Source organism: Megalobrama amblycephala, linkage group LG13, assembly GCF_018812025.1.
Source record: "Megalobrama amblycephala isolate DHTTF-2021 linkage group LG13, ASM1881202v1, whole genome shotgun sequence".
Classification (NCBI taxonomy): domain Eukaryota; kingdom Metazoa; phylum Chordata; class Actinopteri; order Cypriniformes; family Xenocyprididae; genus Megalobrama; species Megalobrama amblycephala.
Window position 1 is genome coordinate 21,363,347 of NC_063056.1, and position 27,784 is coordinate 21,391,130.

Genomic DNA, 27,784 nt, shown 5'->3' on the forward strand with positions numbered 1-27,784 from the left:
CTAAAGAGCCGCATGCGGCTCTAGAGCCGCGGGTTGCCGACCTCCGCCCTGGTGTCTAGAGGATATGGAGACGTAACATGAGAAAAGATTAACTATTAAAAAGCTGTTAAAAGAATGGACTCATTTATTAAGGAGATGTGATGTGTGTAGTAAAGAAACAGGCAGAGAAGAACTAAATTTGTAGTTGCTTTTAGTAAGGGAAAATAATTCAATGTAACAAAACACCCAATGATACAAAAAGCAGTGAACCAAACATACATCCAAAACAAACAAATACCTATTTACAAATTATATACAAAAGTAAAATAAACGATAACAAAGCGAGGGACGAGAGCGGTGCTAAAACAAAGAAATCAATAAAACAAAACAAGTTAACTAAACCCCAACAAATTCTAAACTAATCAAAAGAAAGCAAGGAAAATAACATCTTCAGTGTAGAACACCGCTATCTACACTAACTAACAAACATAAATACATAAATTGGCACCCGCTCCTAAACTAGTGTGTTTAAACAACTTTACTCTAAGTGCTGCGAGGTGTAAGTCACGTGACATACTAACCTGGTCCCATCACTATGTATCGGAGAAGGACTTGAACAAACTCTGGAAAAACCGAGAGTCGAGTCACGCCATAATCACAGTATCAGTAGTAAAGCATGATGAACAAAGTTTCAAATGAAGAAAACACACAATAAACAAATCAAACTAAACAAGAGCAAAAATACAACAGCAAACGCAGGAGAGCAAACAAAAACAAAGCAAGCGCTTCTCCCGCGCTCGTGTCACATCCGGGTCTTTATACGCGCCCACTAGCATCTGATTGGTTCTCAGGATGTCGCGAGACTCCGATGACTGGCAGCGACGTCATCCAATTACGGGACCTGTAACAAGTGAGAGTGAAGGAGAGAGAGAGAAAATACTACGGGACGTAACACACTGCCTACAAAGTCATTGCCTGCTATGGCAGCAAGGCAACAAGTCAGCTGCCTAAGTTTTTGGACACAGCCACTATTCATTCAGGAATGAAACATGACTGAGTCATTGAATCATTCACTCAAACGTTTCATTCAAAAACCCTGATTTGTTCAGGCATGAAACACCATTGCATTGTTTTTTGTTTTTTTTTTGTTTTTTTGGGGGGGGGGTTTGGTTCATGCTACAGTTGTTTGCAATGAGTTCTTTATGGTACATTCCTTGTCTGTATCTGAGAGACTGAGCGAGCATTTTTAATGAGAGTTAATTAAGTTTTGACATAATTGATATTTGTTAATGACAGTAAGTCGTTAATAAGTAGCTAATCATATTTTGGAAACACATTTGTACACAGAAGTGAGCTGAAGTTAACAAAACTGGGTTTAGGAGATGGTATAAAATGGTATAAAAATGGTATAAAAATAAAGCAAATAAAGATTTTGTTATGGTAAAAATGCAGAAGGTTTTTCTTTTATGGTAGTGGTGTGGGTTATGGTTATGTTATAGTAAGCTGTATATAAAAACAATTGAAGTGTCCCCATTTAGCTATAAACAAGTGTGTGGGTCATGCATATTCAGTTTCTATTTTATATGCACATTACAGATATACAGATACTTATGTCATCATGGGCCTGTTTTGTATATTGTATGTACAGTATATAATCACTGAAAGACCATTTTGCAATTTAACAACTGTTGTAATGTTTGATAAAAGCATAATTTTCATTTTTGCGCAATGTATTCCCTTAACCAGATATTTCCTTATCTCTTCAAAAAGAAAGCAAGTTTATGTAAATGCTCCATAGGCCTCCGTTAATCTATGTAATTGTTATTGTTTTTATATTAGGCTAAATTGTCTCTATTTTTCACCCTTCTTGAGGAGTTTTTCCTCATCTGTTTCACTTTTTCTTGCGGGCTGTTGGGGTTGGCATTTCTGCAGTGCTGCATGAGGAGGATAGGACATTGTAACTGCCTCAGGCTCTGTCAAATAAATCATGTTGTAGCAATTAAACTGCTCTTCTCTTCCCTAGATACCTGGAGAGAGCAGACTGGAGTGACTCAAAGTACTTTTAAGTTAGGAAACACCCTAGTTAAAAAAAAAAAAAAAAAAGATAAGGAAGAAAGTGGGCGCATTTAGGCTTTCGGCACTTAAAAAGCAAAGACAAAAAACATTAATAATAAATTAGTGACTAAAAAGTGTGTGTTATTCCATTTTGGTGATTTTTTTTTTTTTTTTTTTTTAATTTGACAAAAGAATTGAAACAAACACAATATAAACCAATATTTATTAACCTAAACTGTTATGATTTCATAAAATTTTTGCCAGCCATATACTGGAAAACACTATCCAATCTCTTTTATCACCTGCTTTCACCAGTGGCATTACTGGTTCTTTATTTCGTGGCACAGTCTGTTGCCAAGCTCAATATAAGTTTATGCTCAGACTAGCCCCTAGTCATTACATATCTAGCAAAAATACATTGAAAACATCCACATTGGTTGTCCTAAGGCAGTGCAAATGACTTCATACAACTTGCAAGATCAAAAGTATAAAAAAAAAAATCTAACATAAAACAAAATACATTGAATAGTGCCCAATTACTGGTAAACTATACAGTCAAATCATTAACAAAACCTCAAAACCAGCATCCATACAATTTAATAAAATGAGTGGTGCATCTTAAAGCTGCAGTCTGTAACTTTTTTTGGTTAAAAATGATCCAAAATCATTTTTTGAGCAAGTACATAACCAGCCAGTGTTCAAAACTATCTCATTATCTTAACTCGATTCACAACGGTAAGCTTGTAATAATTTTTTATAATAAGAGCGACATGGTGGATTTCCACAGGAAATTCGAGCATGCAGCAGTTCGTCTGTGCGTCATTACATTATGTCCGTAAACAGAAAGGAAGGAGTCCAGGCTAATCGGTTTTTATCATGTCAGGATGCTGCCAGTAGCGGATCATTTATAGCCTTTTCGCACAGCAGCTGAAATAATTAAACTTATCATTTTGATGGTGGATTGTAATCCAGAAAGATCCAAATGACAATCATCAGTGACAACTGGAGATTCACTCGTAGTCAAAAAGCAAAAGACTTTGGACTGTGGAGTGGCTACAGAAATTGAAATCTACAGGTAACGCTAATATACACATAGTCACGCAACGCTGATGTTGTTAACATTAACAATTTGAGAACAATATAACAGTAATAATAATTTGCATGGTTTGATGTGATCCGAGCTATGCGATCGTTACATTTAATCATCATTGGCAGCACGATTTATTGTAGGCCTAATGCTTTTTTCCTCAGTTGGTCAGAACAAAAGTGACAGACATGTTACTTACTTGTTCAGATGATATTTTCCAGTGAAAATTCTTATATTGGTCATACTTTCAAGACGTAGAATCTGTGATTCTGAAGTGCAGTATCCACCGGTGCGGTGACTGACAGCAAACATTAGATTCATCCGCGCTGACGAGCTGTGCCGAGGCACAACGCATGTACAGATAACTATTCCGCATATGACTGCAATTGCAGGTTTCAAACAAGAGATGGCGACAAAGAGGAAAAATCGCAGACTGCAGCTTTAACATTAAATGAGGTGTTTTAAAAAGTTAGTGTATCCCTATTACATACATTATATGATTCGGTAAGTCTCAAGCACTCTGTTTTGACGAGAGAAGACATATTTTTGTCTTTTACAAACATTAAAAGAAATAAACATTAATATGCAGAAGGACAAGCACCATTTCCCATTTAAAAAGTTTCCGTCAAGCATTTCCCAATTCATCCTTCATCCTTATTTGCTTTTGTTTAGGATGTAAATGAAGATGAATATGTTGATTATAGTACTAAAATGCAGTGTATTATGCGGGAAAAGAAGCAAAACGTCTTATATGGCATAGTACGGAAATTAATTTCAAAAGGGCTATATTTGAGCATTTAAAGTTTTAAATGCAAAAAGCTTAGTGCATCTTCACTTTGAGTCATATTTGTGGAAATCTGGGACAAACTAATCGGTGTAAGTGAACAGAAGCAGAAGTATGGTCTAGTATTTATCAGGCTATTTTTGTGTACATCCACAGGAATGAAAAGCAGTGACAGAGAGAAAGGTTTGGGGCTAGATAAATCTGTCAGTCTCCTCTGTGCAGTCTTTTTGGGATGCAGGAGTTTTTAGGGATTATTTGCCCAACTCTGCAGTAAAATTCTTATCTGGGTACTATCTGACTCCTTCCCCAAAATCAATTTGTCGTGAAGTATCAAAGAAGCACTCCCAAAGAAGGGGATAAAAGATTTATAAAGGCTGTCACAGTATCTAATGGTGCTGGTTAACTCAAAACCTTCAGTTTTCTCCCCAGCGCCCACGAGAGAAAGTCCCCAGAGAGAGATTGCCTTCTGGGGCGTCCGCTGCGTTGTTAACACTATAAACTGGACACTGCCTCAGAGAGCAGCAAAGTTTAGTCTCAATCAAAAGGTTCTGATCAAAACTGGCCTGATTGCTTAGATCTACCAAAGCACTGTAACCTTTTTATTGACCTTTCTGTAGCTTTCATCCCCCTTACTGGATTCATTTACAAAGGCTTCAAAGACCCCAAAGGTACAATACTACAAATATCCTATGCTTTTATTTTCCTGTTTTTGGTTGTTTGATCATCTTTCAAACTAATCAATATACAATTTTTTTATTATTATTATTATTATTATCTTTTGAAAGCAGAGCTTTATCAAAGAGCTTTATGATAACATCTCGCAAGCCAAGAGCAAGTTACATGTTATTAGATTTACTGTCATTACATAAAATTGTGAACTGAGACCTGACATAACCACAAGAGCCGACATTTGATTTGCACAAACTCATCACAGGAATAATCCGTTACAATTATTGAGCAAGAGAAAATGCGACTCGGAACTCAGCCAGTTCATATGAAAACACACACAAACAGACCATGCGTATCATAGAGGCTGCCACTGAAAATACACAAGACAATAATGAGAGGAACAAAGCTGACAGAAACAGAATAAAGTCAACACACAAAGAAAATTGGATTTTGCTTCGCTTTATTATAAATGCAGTTGGAGATTGAATGCTGTCATTCATTTTTAATTTTGTATTAACTCTGAGATCTTGTTGCTCATGGAGGCTTCATTAACTGTAAACGCTGGGATGTTTTCTGCATGAAGCGTGATATAATACTGTCTGTGATGATTGCTGCTTTGTCGTCTTGACTAGGCTTGTCTGACTGCCACATGTATTGAATATTAAAGAAATAGTTCACTGAGAATTATCATTCTTGTCGTCATTTACTCATCCTCGTGTCATTCCAAACCCGTATGACTTTCTTTTTATTTCATGGAACACACAAAAAAATGCTTTTGATGGTTCTTTTGTATCCTTTTTGATGCTTGAAAGCGTCAGTCTCCATTCTTTGTAATTGCATGGAAAAGAGCTACAAAATGCATTCTCCAAAATGTCACCTTTTGTGTACCACTGAAGTAAAGCAGTCATATGAATTTGGAGGCTATGGCTTTTTTTTTTTCTGTGCACTTCTGGTTGTTGTCTCTTCTATTAAGTTCATTTTAAATATTAAAAGAGTTGTCATATAAAAGTAAATATGACTATTTGTTTCTCAAAAACCACTAACAGGAGGTGGAAATCAGAAAAAAATAAATAAATAAATAAAATGAAAGGTTCTAAGTATAAAACTGCTAATTAAAAGTAATACTTTTTATACCAGTAAACCTGTTTGCCATGTTTTTGGGCACTGACCATGATAAATGCTCTGTGAAAATTGGCTTCCACATTTTTAGCTCAATAGCACCACCAGTGGTAAGACTGTGTGTTTAGTTTCAGGAAAAGACTTCTCTGCAAGAGATCACACTGATAGCTCTTACTCACACACTTGCCCAGTAATGGACATCCTTCTATATATATTTCTACACATAAGGCTCAAGTATATATAAAAATATAAAAATGCAATCATTAATTTATTTTTTTTTCTATTTTCTAATTTATATATATGAAAATGTATTATAGATGTATTATAATATATAGAAAGGATACAAAAAGATACAAATATAGTATTTTAATATAAAATATTATATATATATATTTGGGGGGGGGGGGGGCTGCTTCTAAATGTGTGCACAGAAACACATGCTATGTCAAAATATACTTACTAACTGAAAAGCTGTACTCCTAAATTAATTTAGGATGTGGCAGGGATGTATCTCAATTCTTGAAAGTTTGTGAGGTGACTTTTATGCACATAAAAACACTAAGTCACTTGTATTCCCTTTATTGGTTTCAGCCTGCCTGCATATGAGCACATATCAGGCCTTAATTGCCCTCACTAAAATCTGTATAGCATTGTCTGGTGTAAAATACAGCCTAAAATGGTGTAGTAATTTGGCCAGGGGGAGCAATATAGCTCCCTGTTTCCATGGTACTGATGTGATTTTAATCACCAGACCTCAGTCTATCGTGGCCAAGTGTTCTAGAGGCGTCTCTGCCCTGGAGGAGCCTTTTCCATCATCAATGACTGAGACCAAACTGCCTCGCCCTGCTAGCAAGTTACGAGCCGAGCAGGTGCGGGTGTAAAGCCTGACTTGTTACTTTCACAGTTTATACGGCACCTGTGTAGAGGTTGTTGCCAAGGTCAGTCCATTTTGCCTTGTAGTTCTGACTCATGTTAACAGATGTTGATTTAAAATGAACCTTGAGAATGTGAATAGTATTGATTATCCAGGCAAGCGTCATTTGGAGGTTTTTACTCAGCGTTGACATAATTACAAAAGTCAATCATGCACATATTTCTAAATAATGTACACATATAAAAATTAATAGTAGTTGAACAGTCAACTCAGTAGCCTAAAAAATGTTTTTTATTCAGCATAATGCAGGTCAGCACCTCATGATGACAAGCTGTGTTTTGAAATTCAAATTAATAAACACAAAATTACAACAAATTGGCATTTCTCAGAGAACTTATTTTGCACAATCCGTAGGCTCTTTATTCAGAACTGGAATAACATTTGACTTTGATAACATTTGAAGCAAAAGCCTCTAAGTGCCACCTGAAATTTTCTTCTAAAATGATCATTTTTTATCAGGCTCCTATGTTTAGGTTCAGTAATTTCACTTTAATATCAATCAATAAGTCCTTTCATTGCCGTTAAAATGAAATAATTGGACATAAACATAGGAGTCTGATAAAAAAATTATCATTTTAGAAAAAAATTTCAGATGGCACTTAGAGGTTTTTGCAATGGAACTCTTTATTTGCTTCTGTTAACTGTTCTAAAATGATGTTCAGCTGTTCTTTTTAATAGTCTACTTAGTCTCCTTACTTTTAATAGTCTATTCATCATTTTGTTCATTCAGACCAAGCGTGCCGCACAAGTCCTGAAAAGTGAAGCCAAAGCGTCTCAAACGCCCCCAGGTGGTTGGTCCCAGGATAAGTCATAAACCCCGCTCTCTCCATTTAATATAATGGGATGCGAGACAAACTAAACAATTAAATTACACTTCAAATAATTTTTTTCCAAATATGGCTTCTGTCATTTTATGTCATTTTTATCATGCTGATGTAAGTCCAAGTGTTCGGTTTTTGTAAATAAGTTTGGTTTTAGTTAGCTGAAAATGGGGGTGTGATGTCATGATTGACATCTTCTCTGAGTGACCTGAAACACCAAACCGACTTTTTTCGGGATATTCTGGAGAAGATTAGAGATTTAACTTTAATTTCTACATTTCCATAACTTTTTTTTCCCACCGACATAATGAGTTGTTCTGCAGTAAACTATACTAAATGATTTTGCGGTAGTGTGGGCGGAGCCTTGATAGCGCGCGACTTCACTTCATGCTCACTACTGCGCAGAATCGGGTCCCGAGTTCACTACTGCACAGATTCAGGTCCCGAATCAGCACAAGATGTCAGCGCCATATTGGGACATTGGTGGTTTCATTTTTCTATGATGGAAGAGAGTGGAGGTGCATTGTCCATATTTTTTTTTTATTTTTTTTTTTTGGATTTGCAAAGATGAGAACGTGCACGAAAACAAGAGGCGGGTTTTATCGCACAAACCAATAATTTCCAATAGGGCTGCATGATTTATCACAATTAAACTGCACATGATTTGGCAAAGGCTGTGATTATTTTATGCGCAGCTTGTCAGAGCTGTACGGCTCTGTGATCAGTAGTAAATGCTTCTCCATCTGAAAGCCAGAGGGCGCTCTTACGCAGAAACTCCAAATTCGCCCTGCAGTAGAAGTAGACGTCATTCCAGGAAGCTGAATCGTGTAGATGAATAAATAGACAATTGAAACGCTTTGATTGATTAAACATGACTAATAAACATGACTGCCTTATTCAGTATAAGAAGCCACATCATCTCACAGAAGGATGCTCAACTGTCGTTATGAAGTAAGTTTGGAGTAAAAATGTAATTAAATGTTGTCTTTTGTTGGACAAGATGTTAATAAATGCTTCTCAATCATCACGTAAACAATTGGCCCTCTGGCTTGTCAATCACTGCCATTACGTTCCTTGGGAAAGACGTGCGTGGATTGGCCCTCTGGCTTGTCAATCACTGCCATGACATTCCTTGTGCGAGACGTGCGAGACGTGCGTGGCTGCGCGCTCCAGTAACTTTCCACACTCTACAGGCGCCACATGCAATGTTTTTGTCAGGAGACAGGAGTAACATCTGCAGATTATGAGTTACCTACGGTGAGTCCGACATAATGAATTAACTAACACGACACAGCGAATGCCGGTGGTAAACACTCGTGTTCCAATACTCATGCATGAGTTTTGGGAGGCGTTCCCTCGAAATGAGCTGTGAAGGAGAGGGGTTGTTCTTACGCATGCGCTCATTTCAAAAACTCACTAACTAAGTCTTTGGTTTCTCAGTCGACGAAAAGATCCTCTTTAGCACCTTTAATGTTATTTTTCGTATCTTGCAATAAATCATGCTGCCCTAATTTCCAACCACAATCATATCCAATCATAGCGCGATGTAAGCATTGCCTCCTCTCATGTGACTTCCCCCCATTCATTCTCAATTACCCCCCACTAAACCCAGGGTATGCTTTAAGCCAGGGACACACCTAACGATTAGCTGAAACATTCTAAGACTGAACTGAACACACATACCGATTGTTTCCTTCGATGGGAGCCGATTTATATACTCGCACTTGGAATTTGAACACCGACTGTAATCGCAGACTGAACGCAACTGGCTCTGACTGGACGTGTTTGAGCGCGATCAGTCATAAGTATCAATTTACATTCATAATCGGTTTTACAATCGTTAAGTGTGTGCGCGGCTTTAGGGGCAGTATTGCCAAGTCTGTGATTTTCCTGTGGAATTGGGCTACTTTAACACTGTTGACGCGGGTTGAAGCAACCCCAAATAACATGATTTTTAGCCCCTGGAATGCGAATTTTACCAGGGGAGCCCTTTCAAAAAGCGGATTTAACCCCCGAAACACTAGTTTTGAGTAACAATTGGGCGGGTTTTGTTGTGAAAACCTGGCATCCCTGTTTAGAGAGTCTGTTAAAAGTCAATGGGCTTAGGGCAAGAGAGGCAAGAGAGACCCGTGCTCCCGCTGTAGCTTTACTTGCATTGTTTTGTTTTTGTAATATGGATTATTTTCTCATTCACTTTTTTGAGGAGGCTCTGCCTCCTTTGCCTCCTCGGAGAAAATGCCTCAAATACTGGATTGTGTTTGATGCCCTGAACAGACTGTGAAATGTAATTTCAAGTGTAAACAATGTGTAAAGTGTTTTAAATGAATTTATTATTGAAATTGTTAGTTGGCAATGGAATTGCATTTCTTTTTTCTCAAATATTTATTCCTTAAAATACCACAAGAAGCTCTGATGGAATTAAAGAACCAGAATCATTCAGATGAATTGGAAGCAGAATAAAATAAACATTTTTTTTTTTTTTTTTTGTATCTTTAAGTTTTTTTTTTACGTGATTCTGTTGCAAAACAACAACAAACTTAAGTAAAAAATAAAAACACAGTACATATTGTGCTCAATTATATTATCAGAGACTGCAGTCAGATACAGAGGTTAAAGTTGTCATTTTCCTTGGTGTGGCTGCAATTATAACAAATACTGAAGCATTTTACAAGGTCAGGTGTCACTGTGTGAGGAATTGCAAAAATATTCACTACTAGGGCCTCTTGTGCAAGGCTGCCATGTGATGTCAGTCTAACCTTTCAGCCCTGTCAGTGCATAAATTCCTGGCGAACATCAGTGCTGTGTTTTAGGCCAGGGTGACTCAGAATGCCCTTTGAAATTCTTGCTGGTGATCAGAGAGAGCAAACCGCTGCCCTTTTCTCTCTCCTTTGGAAGGAGGCGGACCAAGAGATTGGCCACTAGTTTCTCTTGAGCCTTTGTGCTCAGTCTGAGCGGCTCTCATTACCACGGCCTCAGGTTCACTTGTAGTCTTTTAGATTCAATTAGCTCCAGCGCCCAGGAAACTGTTGAAGGGCATTTTGATCAAGCGAGGCTTTGAGGGAGCTGGAAAGGTCAGCAAAGAAATCTCTTCCAACATGCACAGAGAAATCTCACATTCGGAGCTGCAAATGCATATAATTTTGCAAAAGTCAAAGTTTATACATGTAAATGCTATTGCGTGTTGCCTAAATTTGATCATTTCTAGTTCTAGTGTTAATGGACTATTTCAAAACACCTACAACATATAATAAAAAGATGCTATTTTTCCATGCTTATGCTTTGTGAAACCTCATTATTTAGGTTAATTTGCTGTTGTTTCTCCCTGTGTGTCTGCTTCCTGTGAGGATGACCTTGGTGGGCAGCAGGTGTCAGCGAGAAGGAAATAATATGCCTGAAATCACCTGCAGGGGACATAAAATTCCCAATTAAACCTCACAATGCCTGGATGCATGCAGGAAACTCTGCACGTGCTGAGAATTGAAAGAACTACCTGAAAAGTTTTAACCCTGTTAATGGAAGAAGGCAGAATGAACAAAAGAATCACTTCTAAATATGGTACAAACATTTATTAAAACACAAGCAGGAACACCAGAACCAGTTTGTCACATGAAATCCATCTGATCTGTAAGGATAATGTGTGCAATTATATATATAAAAAAAAAAAATAAAAAAAAAAAAAAATGAATTTGAGGTAATTTGAGCATTCATGTTGACATTATTTAACTACACTGTAAATAAATAAATAAATACATATTTTCATGATTTATCGTTTGTCAAATCAAGTGTAATTAATGTGGTTCATATCTCCTTTGTATTAACTCAAATTTTTAGTTTCAATGAACTCAATGAAAAAAGGCTACAAGGTTACTTTTTAAACTTAAACACAATATTTTTTTTACAGTGTAATGACAATCACTGAAACTACTACATATTGTAAAACAAGACTTGACTTCCATTTTTTTCAAACTATTAAATCAACAGCTTTCATTAATTGTTTAAATTGTACTGTAGTAATCAGTTATACTGTAGTTAAAGGTGCAGTAAGCAATTTCTGAGAAACGCTGTTGATATTTGAAATCACAAAAACAAACATGCCCCTACCAAAAGGATCTCACCCCATATTGATAGTTCCGCCCCCAAATTCGAGAACCCACTATGCAACTCGGGCACCTCCCCCCTAAATGAGTGGACATGCCCCTTACTGCTGATTGGCTATTGTGTTTTGGTGCTCGGTCCGATCCACTTTCAACAGCGTTTCTCAGAAACCGGTTACTGACTCTTTAAAATGTAAGTAGATCTGTATGATCCACCATCTACAGAGCCACCAACATAACACTTCTTTTTTCTCAACGTTCCCCGTGTAATGCAACCCAATGATAATGTTGAGTCAATGGCACTGAGAATATGTGCAAAGTTATTCAGACAGCCTCTTCACTTTGTTGCTCCCCACTAATTATCAAGAGATTAAAAGGTTGAGAAGAGCATCTGTTTGTGTCAAGAGAAATTAAATAACGTTCAGTTCTTTCATAGGACATTGGGTATGGTGAAACAGTTTCTCTTTAAATAGCAGCACCATCATCGAAGAAAAGTCAAGGACTCTCTGTCCTCAGAAATCAACAATATATGACTTTAGCTTCCTGGTGTATTTTGGAATAATCACGCCGGATTTAATAAAAGGCCTGCCTCTCAAGATGCCTGTGTTGCATGAGATTTATTGAAGAGGTAAATGGAGCTCACATCAGGTCAGGAACATGAATGCACAGACACTTTTCCCACAGTAGTCCACAAAGTTGGCTGTCCTTCTTTAAGCAGAAATTGTATGAATAATGAATGTTATTTTATTATGTGCTTGACTTGCTGTAGTTCCCAGTCTTGACCAATTCTTACGCTACATGGAAACAGAGCAAAGTGGCGCTGAACGCATGAGTGGACTCAGTTAAATGACTCAAATTTCCTCTTTAATCCACCTCTAGAAATTACTCTCTTCTAATTCATGTGGAATGTTCTCTTTCTTTTGGGGGCCGTGCTGTTACCTAGTGACTATCTTTCTTTGTGATCGCTGAAGCCACACCAGGAACATAAATGAGCAATAAATGATATTTTAACTGTGAGGAAAAATCAGTCTAAAGTGTAGAGAACTCATGAATCAAATTAATGGCACTGCCTTTCATCTGCAAATGAAACAATACAAATGGCTGAATTCACTGCAAAACTCATGAATTAATCTTATTCTAGTGAATTCTCTGCCTCTCTAGTTTAAGTTTGACACAGCAACACTAAACTTGTCTTTCAGAGATTCAAATTATAGGATAAGCATCATTCTGAAGTGAAGTGATGGGACATACAACAGTCAGCAAGACCAAAATCAATGATAATCAGATGTGCCTCTACCATCTCATTTTTCTTAGGCTCAATACTTGACAATTAACTGAATAAATCTAATTGGTGGCATTTAGTAATGAAAATGTTGCAGCATTCATATGTTAAGGCATATCTGACATATGTAAATTCAGTGGTTCAGAATGAATACTGTCCTGCTGTTTTACTGCATATGAATCAAGTATAGGCACATAACAGATTAACTACTCTTCTTTTAAACTAATATTTCAAGAAAACAAAAGGAACTCACATTTGAAGAAAACATCTGAATATTACGGTATGCCATTTATTCCAAAGGTTATTTTAAATGTACAGAAAACTGGTATTTGTGTGCAGTGTAAATGGCAGAATTTATCTTAAAGGTTAGCATACAATATATTAACTTCTGAAGATGTAGAGATATTTTGAAAAAGGTTAAGTCTAAACCAGAAATGAAATGAAACAAAAACTTTACTTTTGTTATGATGACCCTGACTGACTGAAATATATATATATATATATATATATATATATATATATATATATATATATATATATATACACACAGTGGCTTCCACAATTATTGTCACCCTTAGTAAATATGAGCAAAGGCGGCTGTGAAAATAAATCTGCATATCCTTTTGATCTTTCATTCAAAAATTCTTACCTTTCATTGAAGTAAAACAATTGAAAGTGGGGGGGAAACTCACATTATGAAATAAATGTTTTTCTCCAATACATCTTGGCCACAATTATTGGCACCCCTAAAATTCTTATGAAATATATTCCCATTAATATTTACATTTTTTTGCACACCAGGGTGACTATGAGCATGACATTGTCCAGCCATGACATCCTGTTCCACAGGAGTACAAATATGTGTAAACACAAATTCCCTTAATCATTCATCACGAGTAAAACCAAATAATATAGTTCTGATGTGCAACAAAAGATTGTTGAGCTTCACAAAATAGAAAATGGCTATAAGAAAAAAGCTAACGCATCGAAAATCCCCATCTCCACCATCAGGGCAATAATTAAGAAGTTCCAATCAACTAAAGATGTTACAAATCTGCCTGGAAGAGGATGTGTGTCTAAATCGTCCTAATGCACGGTGAGGAGGAAAGTTTGAGTGGCCAAAGACTCTCCAAGGATCACAGCTGGAGAATTGCAGAGATTAGTTGAGTCTTGAGTCTCAGAAAGCCTAAAAAAATTATCAAACAGCACCTACATCCCCACAGTTTGTTTGGGAGGGTTTCAAGAAAAATCCTTCTCACTCATCCAGAAACAATCTCCAGCATATTCAGTTGTCAGACACGACTGGAACTTCAAACGGGACCTGGTTCTATGGTCAGATGAAACTTAAAAAGATATGTTGTGGGCATATTTTTTTGCTGGAGGTCCTGAACATCTTGTTCAGATACATGGCATCATGGATTCTATCAAATACTAACAGATAAAAATCAAAAACCTGACTGCTTCTGCTAGAAATCTTATAATGGGCCGTGATTGGATCTTCCATTGGGACAATGATCCAAAACAAACATCAAAACCAACACAAAAATGTGTCACTGAGCACGAAATGAAGCTTCTGCCATGGCCGTCCCAGTCCCCTGACCTGAACCCTAAAGAAAATGAGTGGAGTGAACTGAAGAGAAGAAGCACCAACATGGAGAGATTCTGTATGAAGAAATGGTCTCTGATCTCTTAGAAGAAGACTTAGAGCTGTTATCTTGGGAAAAGGACATTGCAATAATTGGGTGCCAATAATTGTGGCCAACATGAACTAGAGAAAAACATTTATTTCATAAATGATCGACCAGTCTCTGTTGTCCTGTTTCCACCAAAATGGCGCTGCATCTCGTGCCGGAGATGGTTCACGTTATTTTTTGGGTAGAAAAAAAGTGTTTGCTATAATAGCATCTAGAAGAAGTATCATAAACAAGTATCAAACAAAGTATCATCATAGACCACATTATGGTTGACAGTGATTAAAAAAAAAAATAGTAAATGCAAACTAATAGACCTACTACTTGTAATGTCATTCCTGTTTCTAAAACTTTTCACTTGACCTTATTAAGCAAATCCTCCTACAAATACTACTGAAAATGTTTTGAAGGCTACAATGTATTGTTTACTTATATTTATTTTATCATTAATAGTTAACTATTTAATGGTTAAATAGTTTCAATAGTTTTCTGATAGCTATAGTATTGAGAACTGTGAATTTGTTCTGGTATTGTTATCAAATTTAGATATCATGACAACAATCTGACAACAATCTTGTCAAAATCTTGGACAACATTAATGCAATATTTTTTCTCCTTAAAATCACTGTCACACAGGCGACTACTTCTGTATAACTCAGCAACTCTAAAGCCCAAGCCTGAAAGACCATTTGTATTCCAACAGTGAATACTCCATCCTCCTAAACAGTTGGCTTTGCCAAAAAACAAACCTGTAAATAGAAACACATTAAATAGCTGTGCTCATAACCTAGGACTGGCCTGGTTCTGCTGTGAAAATGCACTCAGGGGTGTATCTGAGACAGTGGAAACATGCTTCGCTAAAGGTCTCCAGCATTTGTCTTGTCAGAGCGAGCGATTCTTTGATACTTGCAAAAATGGCCGAGCATCTTTCATAAGGACAGCAGGGTATCTCTCAAAAAAATCTATCCATCGTCAGTTGGCTGAAGACCTATTGGTATTTCAGATGTGCTATGGTGAACAAAGACCCCCCTGGAACACAGAGGGCCGATCACCCACTGATCAGAATTCTTATATCTGACCAGGGTCTTTCAGAGGGGAAAACGCCGGAAGGGCCCGCCCGACACCAATAGGCTGCATATGCCGTCTGCAGTTAGGCTCTGAATGGAGAGATGAAGAAAAACAAAAAATCAATCAATTCAAGTCTCCAAACACTTGACCGAGTATTTTCTCTGACATTTAGCTTGCGATGAGCATTAGTTTTAATACAGTTCTTACAGCAGGTGTAGGTGGTCATGAAGCAGAGTGGAATTCGATATGTTCATGTTTTTCCACGTTTGGCCATATTGGATTGTTCGTAATCCTTTATTCATCAGCAATCAATTCCAATCATTTCATGACTTGCAGTTCTATTTGACTCTGCAAGTTGTTTTGATTTGGTCTGTCATTACTCCATTAGAATCTCTGTTTTTGACACAGCAGGCTAAAGTGGATATTGAATAAAAACAGCTGAAGTCAGAGAGGTTATTGTCTATCACCAGCAGTGAAGATTATGTATTAAGAGCAGAAGGAACATGTTAACGAATATCCCCTAGTGTACCTTTGAACATGATTGCTTTGACTGATGTTTAAACTGTATTTTTGGTTTAAAGTTCCAAAAAAAGTACTATTTTGAATAAATGCTGCTCTTTAAACACTCTATTCAACAAAGAATTCTGAAAAAGATTTACAGTTTCCAGACAATAGTAACTGTTTTCAACATTGATAATAATAATAAATGTTACTTGAGCACCAAATCAGCATATTAGATTGATTTCTGAAGGATCATGTGACACTGACGACTGCTGAAAATTCAGCTTTGCCATCACAGGAATAAATTACAGTTTAAAATATATTAAAGTAGAAAGGTTATTTTAAATTGTAATAATAATTCACACTATTTACTGTATTTTTGATCAAATAAAAGCAGCCTTGGTGAGCATAAGAGACAAAAAACATTTTAAAAAATCTTACCGACCCCAAACATTTTAATTATTTTAGTTTTATACTACGGGGGCTGTTGAATGCTCAAATCTGATTGGTTGACCAATGTTCTAAGGTGTGCAATTATTTTCAGGGAAACGCACGGCTAAAGTAGTTCTAGGCAGGTCTTGACCGCATTGCAGTTCCATATCACTTCACCAAATGATTTCAGTTATTTCAAAAGGTCCTACAGCCTACAACCGTAAAAGAACCAAAACACATAACGACACAGGCCAAGCAAATAAATATTGTAAACAATAGGATGAAAACGACAAATTATTGTCATGGTTTTTGCCACAAAATACGCTTTATTGTGTCCTATGTCTCTCGCACTCTCTCTCTCTTTCAAACATACACACGTACTGTATAGTACAGACACACTCACACAGAAATGTTTTGTCAACGCTGCTCTGACAAATTAATCAGTAAAATAGTTTAGCAACTTAAAAGATATGAGTCACCAGCGAGATAATAACAGTTCTTGAGGTAGATAAACTTACAGTTTCACTATTAGTAGATACACTGCTGCCATGAGAGACACACAGACTCAGGTATGCTAATTCACATTTGCTGTGTTAATGACTGTATCAACTGTATTATTCTGCTATCAAGGCTCAAGCCTCTGTTACTAGTTCTGAAATGATGATTTGGAATAGGTTGTTTGCAATCACGTGGTTCTGGTGACACGCGAAATACCGGTGGAGGGCAAGCAGTAAAAATTAGAATGGAAGAGATGGAGAAAATTCCTTTCTGTGCTGGTTTAGAAAGGTATAAACAGAAAATCACAACATATGTTGGACGTGATCTTTATGTTATGAAGATGAGCGACTTTTCCACTGAATTGAAAGACTTGATTGCCATCGAGGAGGTAGATATAGAGGATATAAAACTGCCGTCACGGCGCGCTTCAGTTCTAGTCTGGATTTGTTTATATCGCGCTGCCTTTCTGTGAAGTTAGGGCAGTATTTTGATTTTCTGTCGCGATTGTGAAAAATGTCGCCATTGTAGGTCATTTATGCTGAATCGAGAATTGCAACAGGAGCTCACATCATCGTTCAAAGAAAAAAATGGACGGTGTAATACAATTGTTGCCTTTTATATGTGTAAAAATACACTAAGGGAAGCAGGTTGAGGAGATGATTTAACCCACTCGCTATCACTCAATAATAATCACATAGCTGAGTGTTTTTGAAAGTCTTTGTTGTTGAATCGACTTCTGTCAGCTGGTTAAACATTTATTTGGACATTTTCTACCATATGATGGCTGAAGCAGCAGGCGTGACACTGTTCTCATGGTAACCAGATAAACATTGTGAACGGAATACTACAAAACTGAAGTGAAAACATCAAATTCAGTGGGATAAAATATCTTCTCTTCCCTGCAAACGATACCATGAAGAATGTGGATATTAACCAAGTCAAAAACAAATAAGGTAAGCAGGTATCCATATTCATAGTATCAGCAGACGCAAAACACTATTAAAGGGGACAACTTTTAAAGTTAAAAAACGATACAAGTTATAAAAAACGGTATAAGTTATGTAAACGATATAAACACCTTCTGTGTTCTCGATTTTATCGATTTGAGCAACCATAAACGACGCGAAACATACGAATTTTGAGTTTTTGATAGGATTCCTATATAGAAAAATCACTCCCTGCCCTCCAGCCTCATTCGCGCTGCTACTGTGACGTCATGTGCAAACAACCTATTAGCAACGGAGGCTTGGGATGAGATGCGTAAAAAATTAGTCCCACACACAAGATTGTTTTAAGGACAAAATCCTGACAAATGTCTTGAAATGCAATATCGGAACGTACTAAATAAAATAAAAGAACCTAAAGCCATTCGATATAGCTTTCTAACCAGATATTTTAAAAGAATTCACAAAGTCGGTATGAATGATTTGTTGAAATCAAATCTACACCAATACCTGCTAATAGTACACAACTAAACAAAGGTCAGACATGCCAAGCTAACTGATTCGACAGCTATTATTCCAAGTCTTGCAAAGAATATGAAAAGTGGGGAGCAAGTGTAAGACATTTAGTTCAGGAGGATGGATGAGGGGGTGATTAGGTCATGCCAGTTTTGTTTGCATTGCTAGAACATCCTTCGAAACACAAGACACATTCTGACCTTTGACTCATTCCAAATACCTATTTGTTTGATCATTTGACTTTAATCTCTTACAAAAACAACGTAACTAATACTTATTCATTTTTTCATTCTGATTCTTTTATTCAGTTAAAGTAAGGGATGCGTGGGGTATATCAACTCGTGGAGAGGTAATAATGTATTTTGTTAACTGTTAAAACCATAGCCAGTACCTTACTGTTCAAATAGTTGATTAGCGCTTAAAAAGAAAGGAATTTCTTTTGACGGTGCACAGCCCTCCCTCTTTCTTAAAACGTTTCTTCTCCACTCATTGTCTCTGCAACAATATTGATGCTGCATTTTTTTTTATGAGTGAGTCACTCTTTTGTATCTGCTTTGACCTTTTGTTGCTAGGCTTTGTGGTTGCCTGGATACTCTCTTTCCCCCGGCAACATATAAATCAGAAGAGATGAGCCATTAACAGATGCAGTAATTTAACTGTCACCCTCTAAAGAGACATGTCCATAAAGTGAGCTTTAGCGGTACATGAAAACAGATTAGATGGGAGATACAGACAGACTCTCCCTGCAGACTCTGTGGATGTGGGTAAAGGCTCTGCAGTGCTCTTGTGTCAAGATGGTGAACTATGCAAAGTGGGAAAGAAGTGGGCTGTTTATGTAATGGCTTTTCACAGTGGAGGAGGTGAAGAACAAAGAGATGGACTAGTCCACGTGTCATGCACCCACATTTAAAATGTACACATCTCTCCAACTCATCCCCCTACTCACAAGTCCTTTTTGACTCTACTTGTATGCTTACAGAGCTCTTTCTTCATGTTTTGAGGTTTTGTGCCACTTTTGTGGCTTGTTCTTTTTTTGTATTTTCGAAGCTGAAATAATGACTTTCAGACAAAGACAGTAGAGTTTGTTCAACTAGAGGACACCTACTGTATTTCTCAGACTGAGAGCATTTCAACATCATCTCTGATATTTCTTCTAAGGTACATTAGGAGAAATTTAAAAAGCTATAAAACTAATGTGAAAATCATAGCCTAGGTAATTTGGTCTTGAAAGATGATAAATGCTTGAATTCATATTGAAATGTTCAAGCTGAAATGACCTAATCACAGGCTTTTGGCTTTTGGTGTCTTGGTAAATCTTAGTGATCTCTTTTTAAACTGAAAAGACGTGAGATTACTGGAGTCTGTTCTCAGGAGAAAAATCTAAGAAATATACTAAACAACAACAAAAAAAAAAAAAAAAAAAAACATCCATTGAATGTCATAGCTTTGTACAAATTGGTTCTCAACTGGTTTTGCTTAAGGATACAGATTTTGGAACCAGAAGTGGCCTTTTTTCTTTTACCTTACATTTACCTTTGTTTTGTTCAAGATCACCTGACCACCCGACCTGTTCGTGTTGGCATCTGCGTAGTTTGGCTAGCTTTAACCAAGTGATATTTGCACCAAAATATGTAAAACAGATTTTTTTTTTGTCAAAATTGAGTTATTCACACATTCTTATTCTGTGACAACTTATTTACATTATAGGGCTTTTCACACTGTGCCTAACCCCGGGTTATCGTCGTTCTAAACACCGCTTTTAACCCCGGGTAAAGGAGCGTTTCCCACTTGTAATTTAGATGTGGGGTTAGCACCGCTTTTTACCTGGGGTTATGAAACTCTGCTCTGGAGCGGGGCTAGCACTGCTTTTGCGTTGTTAAATCCGCATTGCGGTGCCAAGCTTGTACAGTGTGAAATAATGTGGTGTTAGAATGTTACAACTAGATGCTTAGCAACCGACAACCAATCGCGTGCCTTATATTCACATGCTTTGGGCGGTCACGGAAACACTCCCTGCTGAAAAAAACCAGCATATGCTGGTTAAGGTAGGTTTTAAAGCTGGTGTGCTGGATTGAGCTGGTTTATACTGGTCAAGTGCTGGTCCTATGCTGGTCCATGCTGGTCCTAACCAATCATATTTTGTCTGACAAAGCAGTCAGGAGTTAGAAGATTAACCTCAGTGGACTTGAACTTGAAAAATGGTGTGTACTGACGTCTTTCCGCATTTGAAACAACATTCTTTCTCATGTTCATTCGTGTTTATTTGATGCAATAAATGAACTAGTAGGAAGAGATGATCGGTTCACAAGCCGCTTGAGCTGAGGCGCTACAGCAATGACACAATGACACATTAAAGAGCCACAAAACGGTTTTTATTGTTTGAATTTCTTAAAAAATTACACAATTTTAAAGCTGGGACTTTGTTTAATATCATAAGTAACCTGCTCTGTTTTGTCTGTCAACATGTTGTCAGTTTCCTCTTTGCTCCGCGATGTATTTTTCACTCTGTGTGGCGTGACAACGCCATGGCTTGTCGGACGAAGCAACAGTAACTAAGGGGGGTGGGTCTTTGCGAAGGGTCAATTCCAAGGTAGCGCCTTGTAAAAAGTAAGCCGGTTTAATTCATCCTAAATTCTGATTATATAGGTTTGAGTTGTGACCCCCCCAGTTGAAAACCACTTGTCTACCGGCAGTAATTGAGACATTAAAGAGACCTCAGTTTGTGAACTCATTTTGAATGAGTTGTTTTTCTTCTTAGTTTTTTGACCTGGCTCATATGAACAAACTACTTTCTCAAATAGTCAAATTGTGAAACAAAATGTGATTAAACAAAATCTATATGAAGGTCAATGGAAAAATAAGATCTGGTAACGTGTGTGAGAAGTTCGGCCGGAGGCTTTGACCAAGTATGTCAATCAATGAGATTAGTGACCCTCCTTATCCTCCCCAGGGCTCAGGAAAGCAGAGACCTGAGAAACAGCCACTCTCTTATTGCATTACACTTTCAATTCGGCGTAATGAAATCCACTATGCTGGACAATGGGCAGAAATTACATTTGAGCAATGGATGACCAGCCTTTAGATCAACCCTCTCCATGCACCCCCTGCCTCTTAACTCGCTCACCGTCTCCGCAAAGTCACAGCGAGAACATCTGTAAAGATGGAATTTGCTTTAAAGATAATTTTCCTAATTAACCAACACAAGATTTAATTAAAAGCCGGTCTGCTTTAATTACAGTGATTCTCGCTTATGCGCTCTCCCTCTCTCTGGCTGAACAATGAGCGGCGCATTGAGCGTGGAGAGCAGAGCTGTGGAGGGACTGCGTTTTCCGTGAGGCCGAAGCAATATGACCTGATTGATGGGCTGTGAGTGTCCCTTCAGCAATGCCCTGTTTGATGTAGCTGAAGTTTTAGCTCCAGCGCTGCCCCCTTGCCCTCTTTTTTTCCCTCTCTCTATATCTCCGTCCCTGGGGAAGCGCTGACAGATCATGAGTTTGCCTTTCCCAGAAGCAGATCTGCACGCTGACTAACGTCCTATCGGAGAAATAAGCGTTAACCACATTAAGATACAAAAGCTGGATTGATCCTCTTAAAGAAGTGCGGGAAGAGGTGGTGGCATCCCGTCCACAGAATCTCTGCAGTGCTGATGTGTTTTTCTCCATACTTGCTGCATTGGCAGGTCTGCTCTAGATTATTGTGTGTGTCAGGGAGCAAAAGCATGGCAGTGACAATAAGCAAAGGCAGATATGAAGTTAATTAAGCTCTTATCCCTCTGAAGACACTAGCGGTCTCAGAGAAATCAGATACACACTTCAGATGGAGAAAGCTTCTCACAAACTCAGGAACTTTAGGATATGGTGAGCTTTTTTTGATGTAAAGCTTGGTAAGTTATCTGCCCATATGCTTTGAAATAGAATTATGCTGTCATCACTTCTATCAGTGCAACTAGCTGCCTTGGTCGACTCATAAAAGGGATTGGTCATCCAAAAATGAAAATTTTGTCACTTACCCTCATGTTGTTCCAAACTAATATTCTTTTCCATGCAGTTATACAATATGAGGACTGAAGTTTTCAAACATCAAAAAAAGTATGCAAAAGCCTCACACTCAAAAATAAAATAAAATAAAATAAAATTCTGGGTTTTGGGTCAAATATTGACAAACTCAACCGTTGGGTTTAAAATCCATTTCCATAAAATCCATAAAATCCAACATCCATTTTTGACCCAAATTTGGGTTGAAACAACCCAGCATTTTTAGAATGCATAAAGGTATTTTTTGAGTAAGATCTTTTGAATGAATCACTTGACCCCGTTCACAAAAATGAAATCATTCAGACCAATTCTTAACTCACAGGAAAAAACTGCTCTTCCAAGTCTAGCTGACTTGGAATATAAACCATGATTATGTATATGAAGGTTTTTAGCAAAACCAGTTGAAACCATCTTCATATAAAGCAGTGAGATTCAATGGGGAGTAAATGGAGATTTTTTTTAGACTGTTTCATAGATTTTTCTCCAGATTCCAGTAATCTCACGTCTTTTCAGTATCAGAAGAGATCACTTGCTCATATTTGCTAAGACGCCAAAAGCATGTAATTAAAAGTCAATTTAATTTTTAATTTCAGATTCACAAAATCTTTTGGAGTTCCTGACTTACTTATCCAACCACAGTGGTTAACAGCTTAGTGGAGGGGGAAATTATCAGTAAATAACAAATTTGTCTTTTTCCTCAAACAAAACAATCATTTAGCTTCAAAGTCTTGGATAATGAATGGATCATTGGATCATTTTTGTACCCTTTTTTGATGCTTGAAAGTTGCAGTGGCCATAAAATGTAATTGCATGGAAAAGAGCATTGCAATTTCTCCTTTCGTGGTCTGCAAAAGACAAATTAAAACTGGTTTGGAATGACATGAGCTGAGTAAATTATAACAGAAATGTAATTTTTGGATGAACAATTACTTTAAACACTCACTAATTGTGGTATTACATCGAGGTATCACTGTTGTGTCATAGTCTTTGTTTTTCTTTGCCTCTCTCTATGGACAGAGAAAATCCTTTGTTTACTGGGAAACAGACATTTTCTCTGCTGCCACATCTCCCTTGAGGACTGGCAGAGGGGACAACCAAAAATCAATGGCAATAAAAGAGCTGTGAAAAGAGGCATACAAATTACGGCACTCCATCAACACACAGCAGCTCAAACAGTAACTCACTCACCCCTCTCAGAGGTCTAACTGACTCCTTCAACCAAAAAACGATACACGCGATCAAGTCACCATACAGCACTGAAGAAAAAAAAAACTCTGCTGAAAACCGCTGGGATGCTGGTTGTGGAAAAAAAAGGGCTCATCTGTTGTCACAAGGTACAAAGACAGCAAATAAACACAAAATTTGAATAAACATGGTTCCGCTGAAAAAGTATAATTTGCCAAAAATGTTCTCTGCCTCCTGATAATTGAAGCAGATAATAGTTTGTGTTCCTCATGAAGGAGTTTTTCATTCACTTGCTGATAATTGAAACCAATATCAGCTCACGAATAGCTCTGTGAAGTTTCTCTTTTCTCGACATGAGTCACGGCTGACATTTAAAAACATGCATTAAAGTACAACATCATTGATTTTAGAAACAGACTTTTTTTTTACCTGCCCATCTTAAAACAAAAATCCTGGTCTGAAAAAAAGAATGCCACATTTTCATGCAAGTCTCTCTGAATAATTGATTAATAATTCAGAGCCTTTATTCGAGATTTAATGACTGTACACAACAGCACAGGTCATGCTCTATCAAAACAAATCCCTCGGTAAACATTTTGTTAATTTCTGGCAGGTTGCCCCACCACGGCTTATGTATTTTGATTTATTTACCAGTTTAAAGCCTTTGAGGAGATGAAATATCGATTCTCATCTCTGAATAAAAGCGTTTCAGCAGAGAGTTTAATAAAGAGTTCTTTACACTCAGCGTAGTGCTCAATGACTCCCTCAAGGCCCCACACCCAACCATTTGCCTCCTAAATCTGACCACACTTAACCAGGGTGTAGCTAATGAAACTTAACACTCAACTCAAGACTAGAAAGGTTTTCTTTGATCACAGATACATTTTGTTTTTGTGGGAAAAGATATGTATAGTTAAATATAACAAACATCAACAAAAATTCTTATTTCCACACATTTAAACTATTTGACCTTATGTCTCATTTCTAAATACCAATCACCTCCAATTTTTACCTGTGCCTCCGTATAAGCCAGACCTACGAAAACAACAGACATGACGGTCTCCGCTCGGTAGGATTATGCTAATTGTCTCCGCCAAACATAACCGCCCCCCTCCCTCGACTCCACACCTTTCACTCCCCCGAAATGTGCAGCGCTCCGGGGAAGAGTTGAATGCAGCTGCCACTCCTACTCTCTCCATATTCACACACTCCTGTCAGCTTGCTGGAGAAAGAGAGAGGGAGATTTAATAGGATTTGAGGCCGCAGGCAGGCCGCAGTGTTTTTACAAAGGTGAACCGTTTGTTTGAAGATGATACACACGCTGCCCCTAGGGAGAGAAAAACCCAACACTGAAGCAGTTTGGAAGGCTAAAGCTGATTTGATTCTGTTGTGGCACATGGGAAAAAAGGTTACATTCATTCAGTATTTCACCATTCCACCGTTATAAATGGTCAGAAACATGTTTTGGAAACATATTTCAAGTGCAAAAAAACAAATATTGCTATTCAAATGAACTTTATCACATTTCACAGAGCAAATTCACTAAGAAAGAAGTGCAACCCCAGATGGCGCCGTTTATTTGCACTGTGTTGTTTTAGAGGCCAATGCAATGAAATGAATTTCACAAATCCAGTGTAAACATACCCACAAATCTATGCTGAACTCTTGACTATCCTGATCTGGCATACAAAAGAACAAATAACTAAAGCTGTGTTCGAAATTGCCCCCTATACATTCACTATTCCCTACATTACTTCAGTAATATAGCCCACTTGAAGGAGTGAATGAAAATGAGTGAGCAAATTCGGACACAGAGTGTGCCGGAAGGGCTGCATAGTTTGTGCTTGCTGTTTAATAATCATCTGAAACTTACCAAACTGGCAGCTCCAGTAGTAATGAAAACATTTATCTTGAACTCTGTCATGGAAACTAGCATGCATAAACCTTAATTAAACATTTTAATAATAAATGAATTTATACCTGTATTACACTGTACCCACATTGGACGAGCAGTTTGGAAAATAGATGGATGGATGGATGATTCAGCCTCGCGCGCCATCTTCCGGCGAAACGTGGGAATTAATTCGGCGCAACCCTCACAGTGCATTATGGGTATTCTCTAGCCTTTGAGTGTACATTTGTTGTACACTCATTATTGCGGTGCATCATGGGAGTGAATGAGTGCACTCGATAACGTCTACTATGGTTTCGGATACCACTACAAATGGCTGTCACCTTAAATAGTGTCCTTTTAGGGGTACAGGGGACGAATTCTGACACAACCTAAGATACTGATATTGAAATCTTAGGCATAGCGTTGAGTAATACAGTGGTCTTTTGAATGTTTCTGAAATTGTCACTGTAATTACATTTAATGACTGTTTGTGGTGTTGAGACATTGCTGTTATAGTAACCTAGGTGCCATGGCACTCTACTCCTGATATTTGTGCCTGCTATTTTAACTACGAGTGTACAAAAAGAAATAACATTCTTGAGCCAACGCAATTGATACCATGTATTTATATCAGGCCCACTTTATATGCTGTAAGTGCACATACTAGACTACTAAGTCTATCGGATGCATAACAGAATGAATAATACGGCTGTAATCTTGTCAAATGTGACATTTATAATGTGACTTTCACCTTTCTGTAGTGCACACACACACACATACTTGCCATCCCTGCTAGAAAATGCATAATCAGAACCAATTATAAAGACCCATTTTCATTCATGCATTCAAACAAGTTTCAAAAACTCAGCCGCCTCCTGATTGACGTTTCACAGTTCGCAGCGTTGGCCCCGTGATCATGTGTGTTTATGCGCCGTTCTCTTACTGAGTCATTTTCAATGCATCAGCAGATTTCAAGGTCAATTTGATTATTCAAACATTTTAAGATCTTATTTCTCAGCGAGATGCAGGATTAGGAGCAGCTGTCCCAGGGTGTAAGGGGTTAACAGAAGACAAATAACCTCCTGCGGATCTTGCCTTCACAGTGAGCCCACTGTCCCGCATTATAAACCCAGTCCCTGAAATCTCTCCCTCCTGTCGCCGTGGCTCTAATACTGCCTCTATTTGAGAAGGAACATCTTGCATGCTTCCATATATTGAATCGGACTGGTTTATCAGTGTACATTTGTGGCTGTGAGCTCGTGCACCTGCATACTAAACATTTAGTGTGCTCTCTGTGTGTGCGTTTCTGTGTATGTTTAGTGTTTGTTGTCTATCTGCACACAGGTTGGCTTACCCGAGGCTTTTGGCTGATAATGCAGTGCCACCAGTCGTCAGCTGACAGGAACTGCATGTGCTTGTGTGCAGTGAATCCTCTCGATCCTCTGTGGTCCATTGGATGGAGACAAATAGATATTGGCACAGGCTGATTCACTGTAACTCTGCATCGGCTGTTTGCTCAGACAAAATCGGCACACGCACAAAACAAAAAGGAGAACGTTTTGTTCTGTCTGTGACTCCATCTTGCGGTTGCAAATTCTCTATAGTTCATACTCTACTAATGATTTATAGTTAAACTACAGTCATGTTACACTTTAAAAAGTAGTTAGCTATTTTTGGATCGTAGCCATTTAAATGGAAGGAGGGTGCAACAAGCAGTATATTTTATATTTTTAAATATTACCTTAGACATAAAGCTAGAAAATAAATTAAATTCCACAATTGTTTGTTTCAGAAACAAAGCAACATTTAACTAAATATATTATCATGCAGAATTATTTGAATACATCATTCTCTGTAATTTTATACAAAAATAATGGTGTAAAATGCTGATGAATTACATTTTTGAATCATTTTTTGATCCAGTTCATTTAATTGAAGTTAAAGTCTGGAATCTAAAGACTGTCCGTCCTCTCTTTTGAAACTCCTCAGAGCCAGATCAAAAGTGAGAGTGAGCCAACGCGAGACGATCCGATAAGAATCGGTGTCAGCTCAGGTGATATCACAGCTCCACTGAGTCTTGCATTTCCTCAGAGGAAAACATTCACCCAGCACCAACTATAAATACACCCCACCCACCCAAAACCATTTCCTGCCCGATAAAGATCTATATTCCTGACGGAACTGGGAGAATGGACAT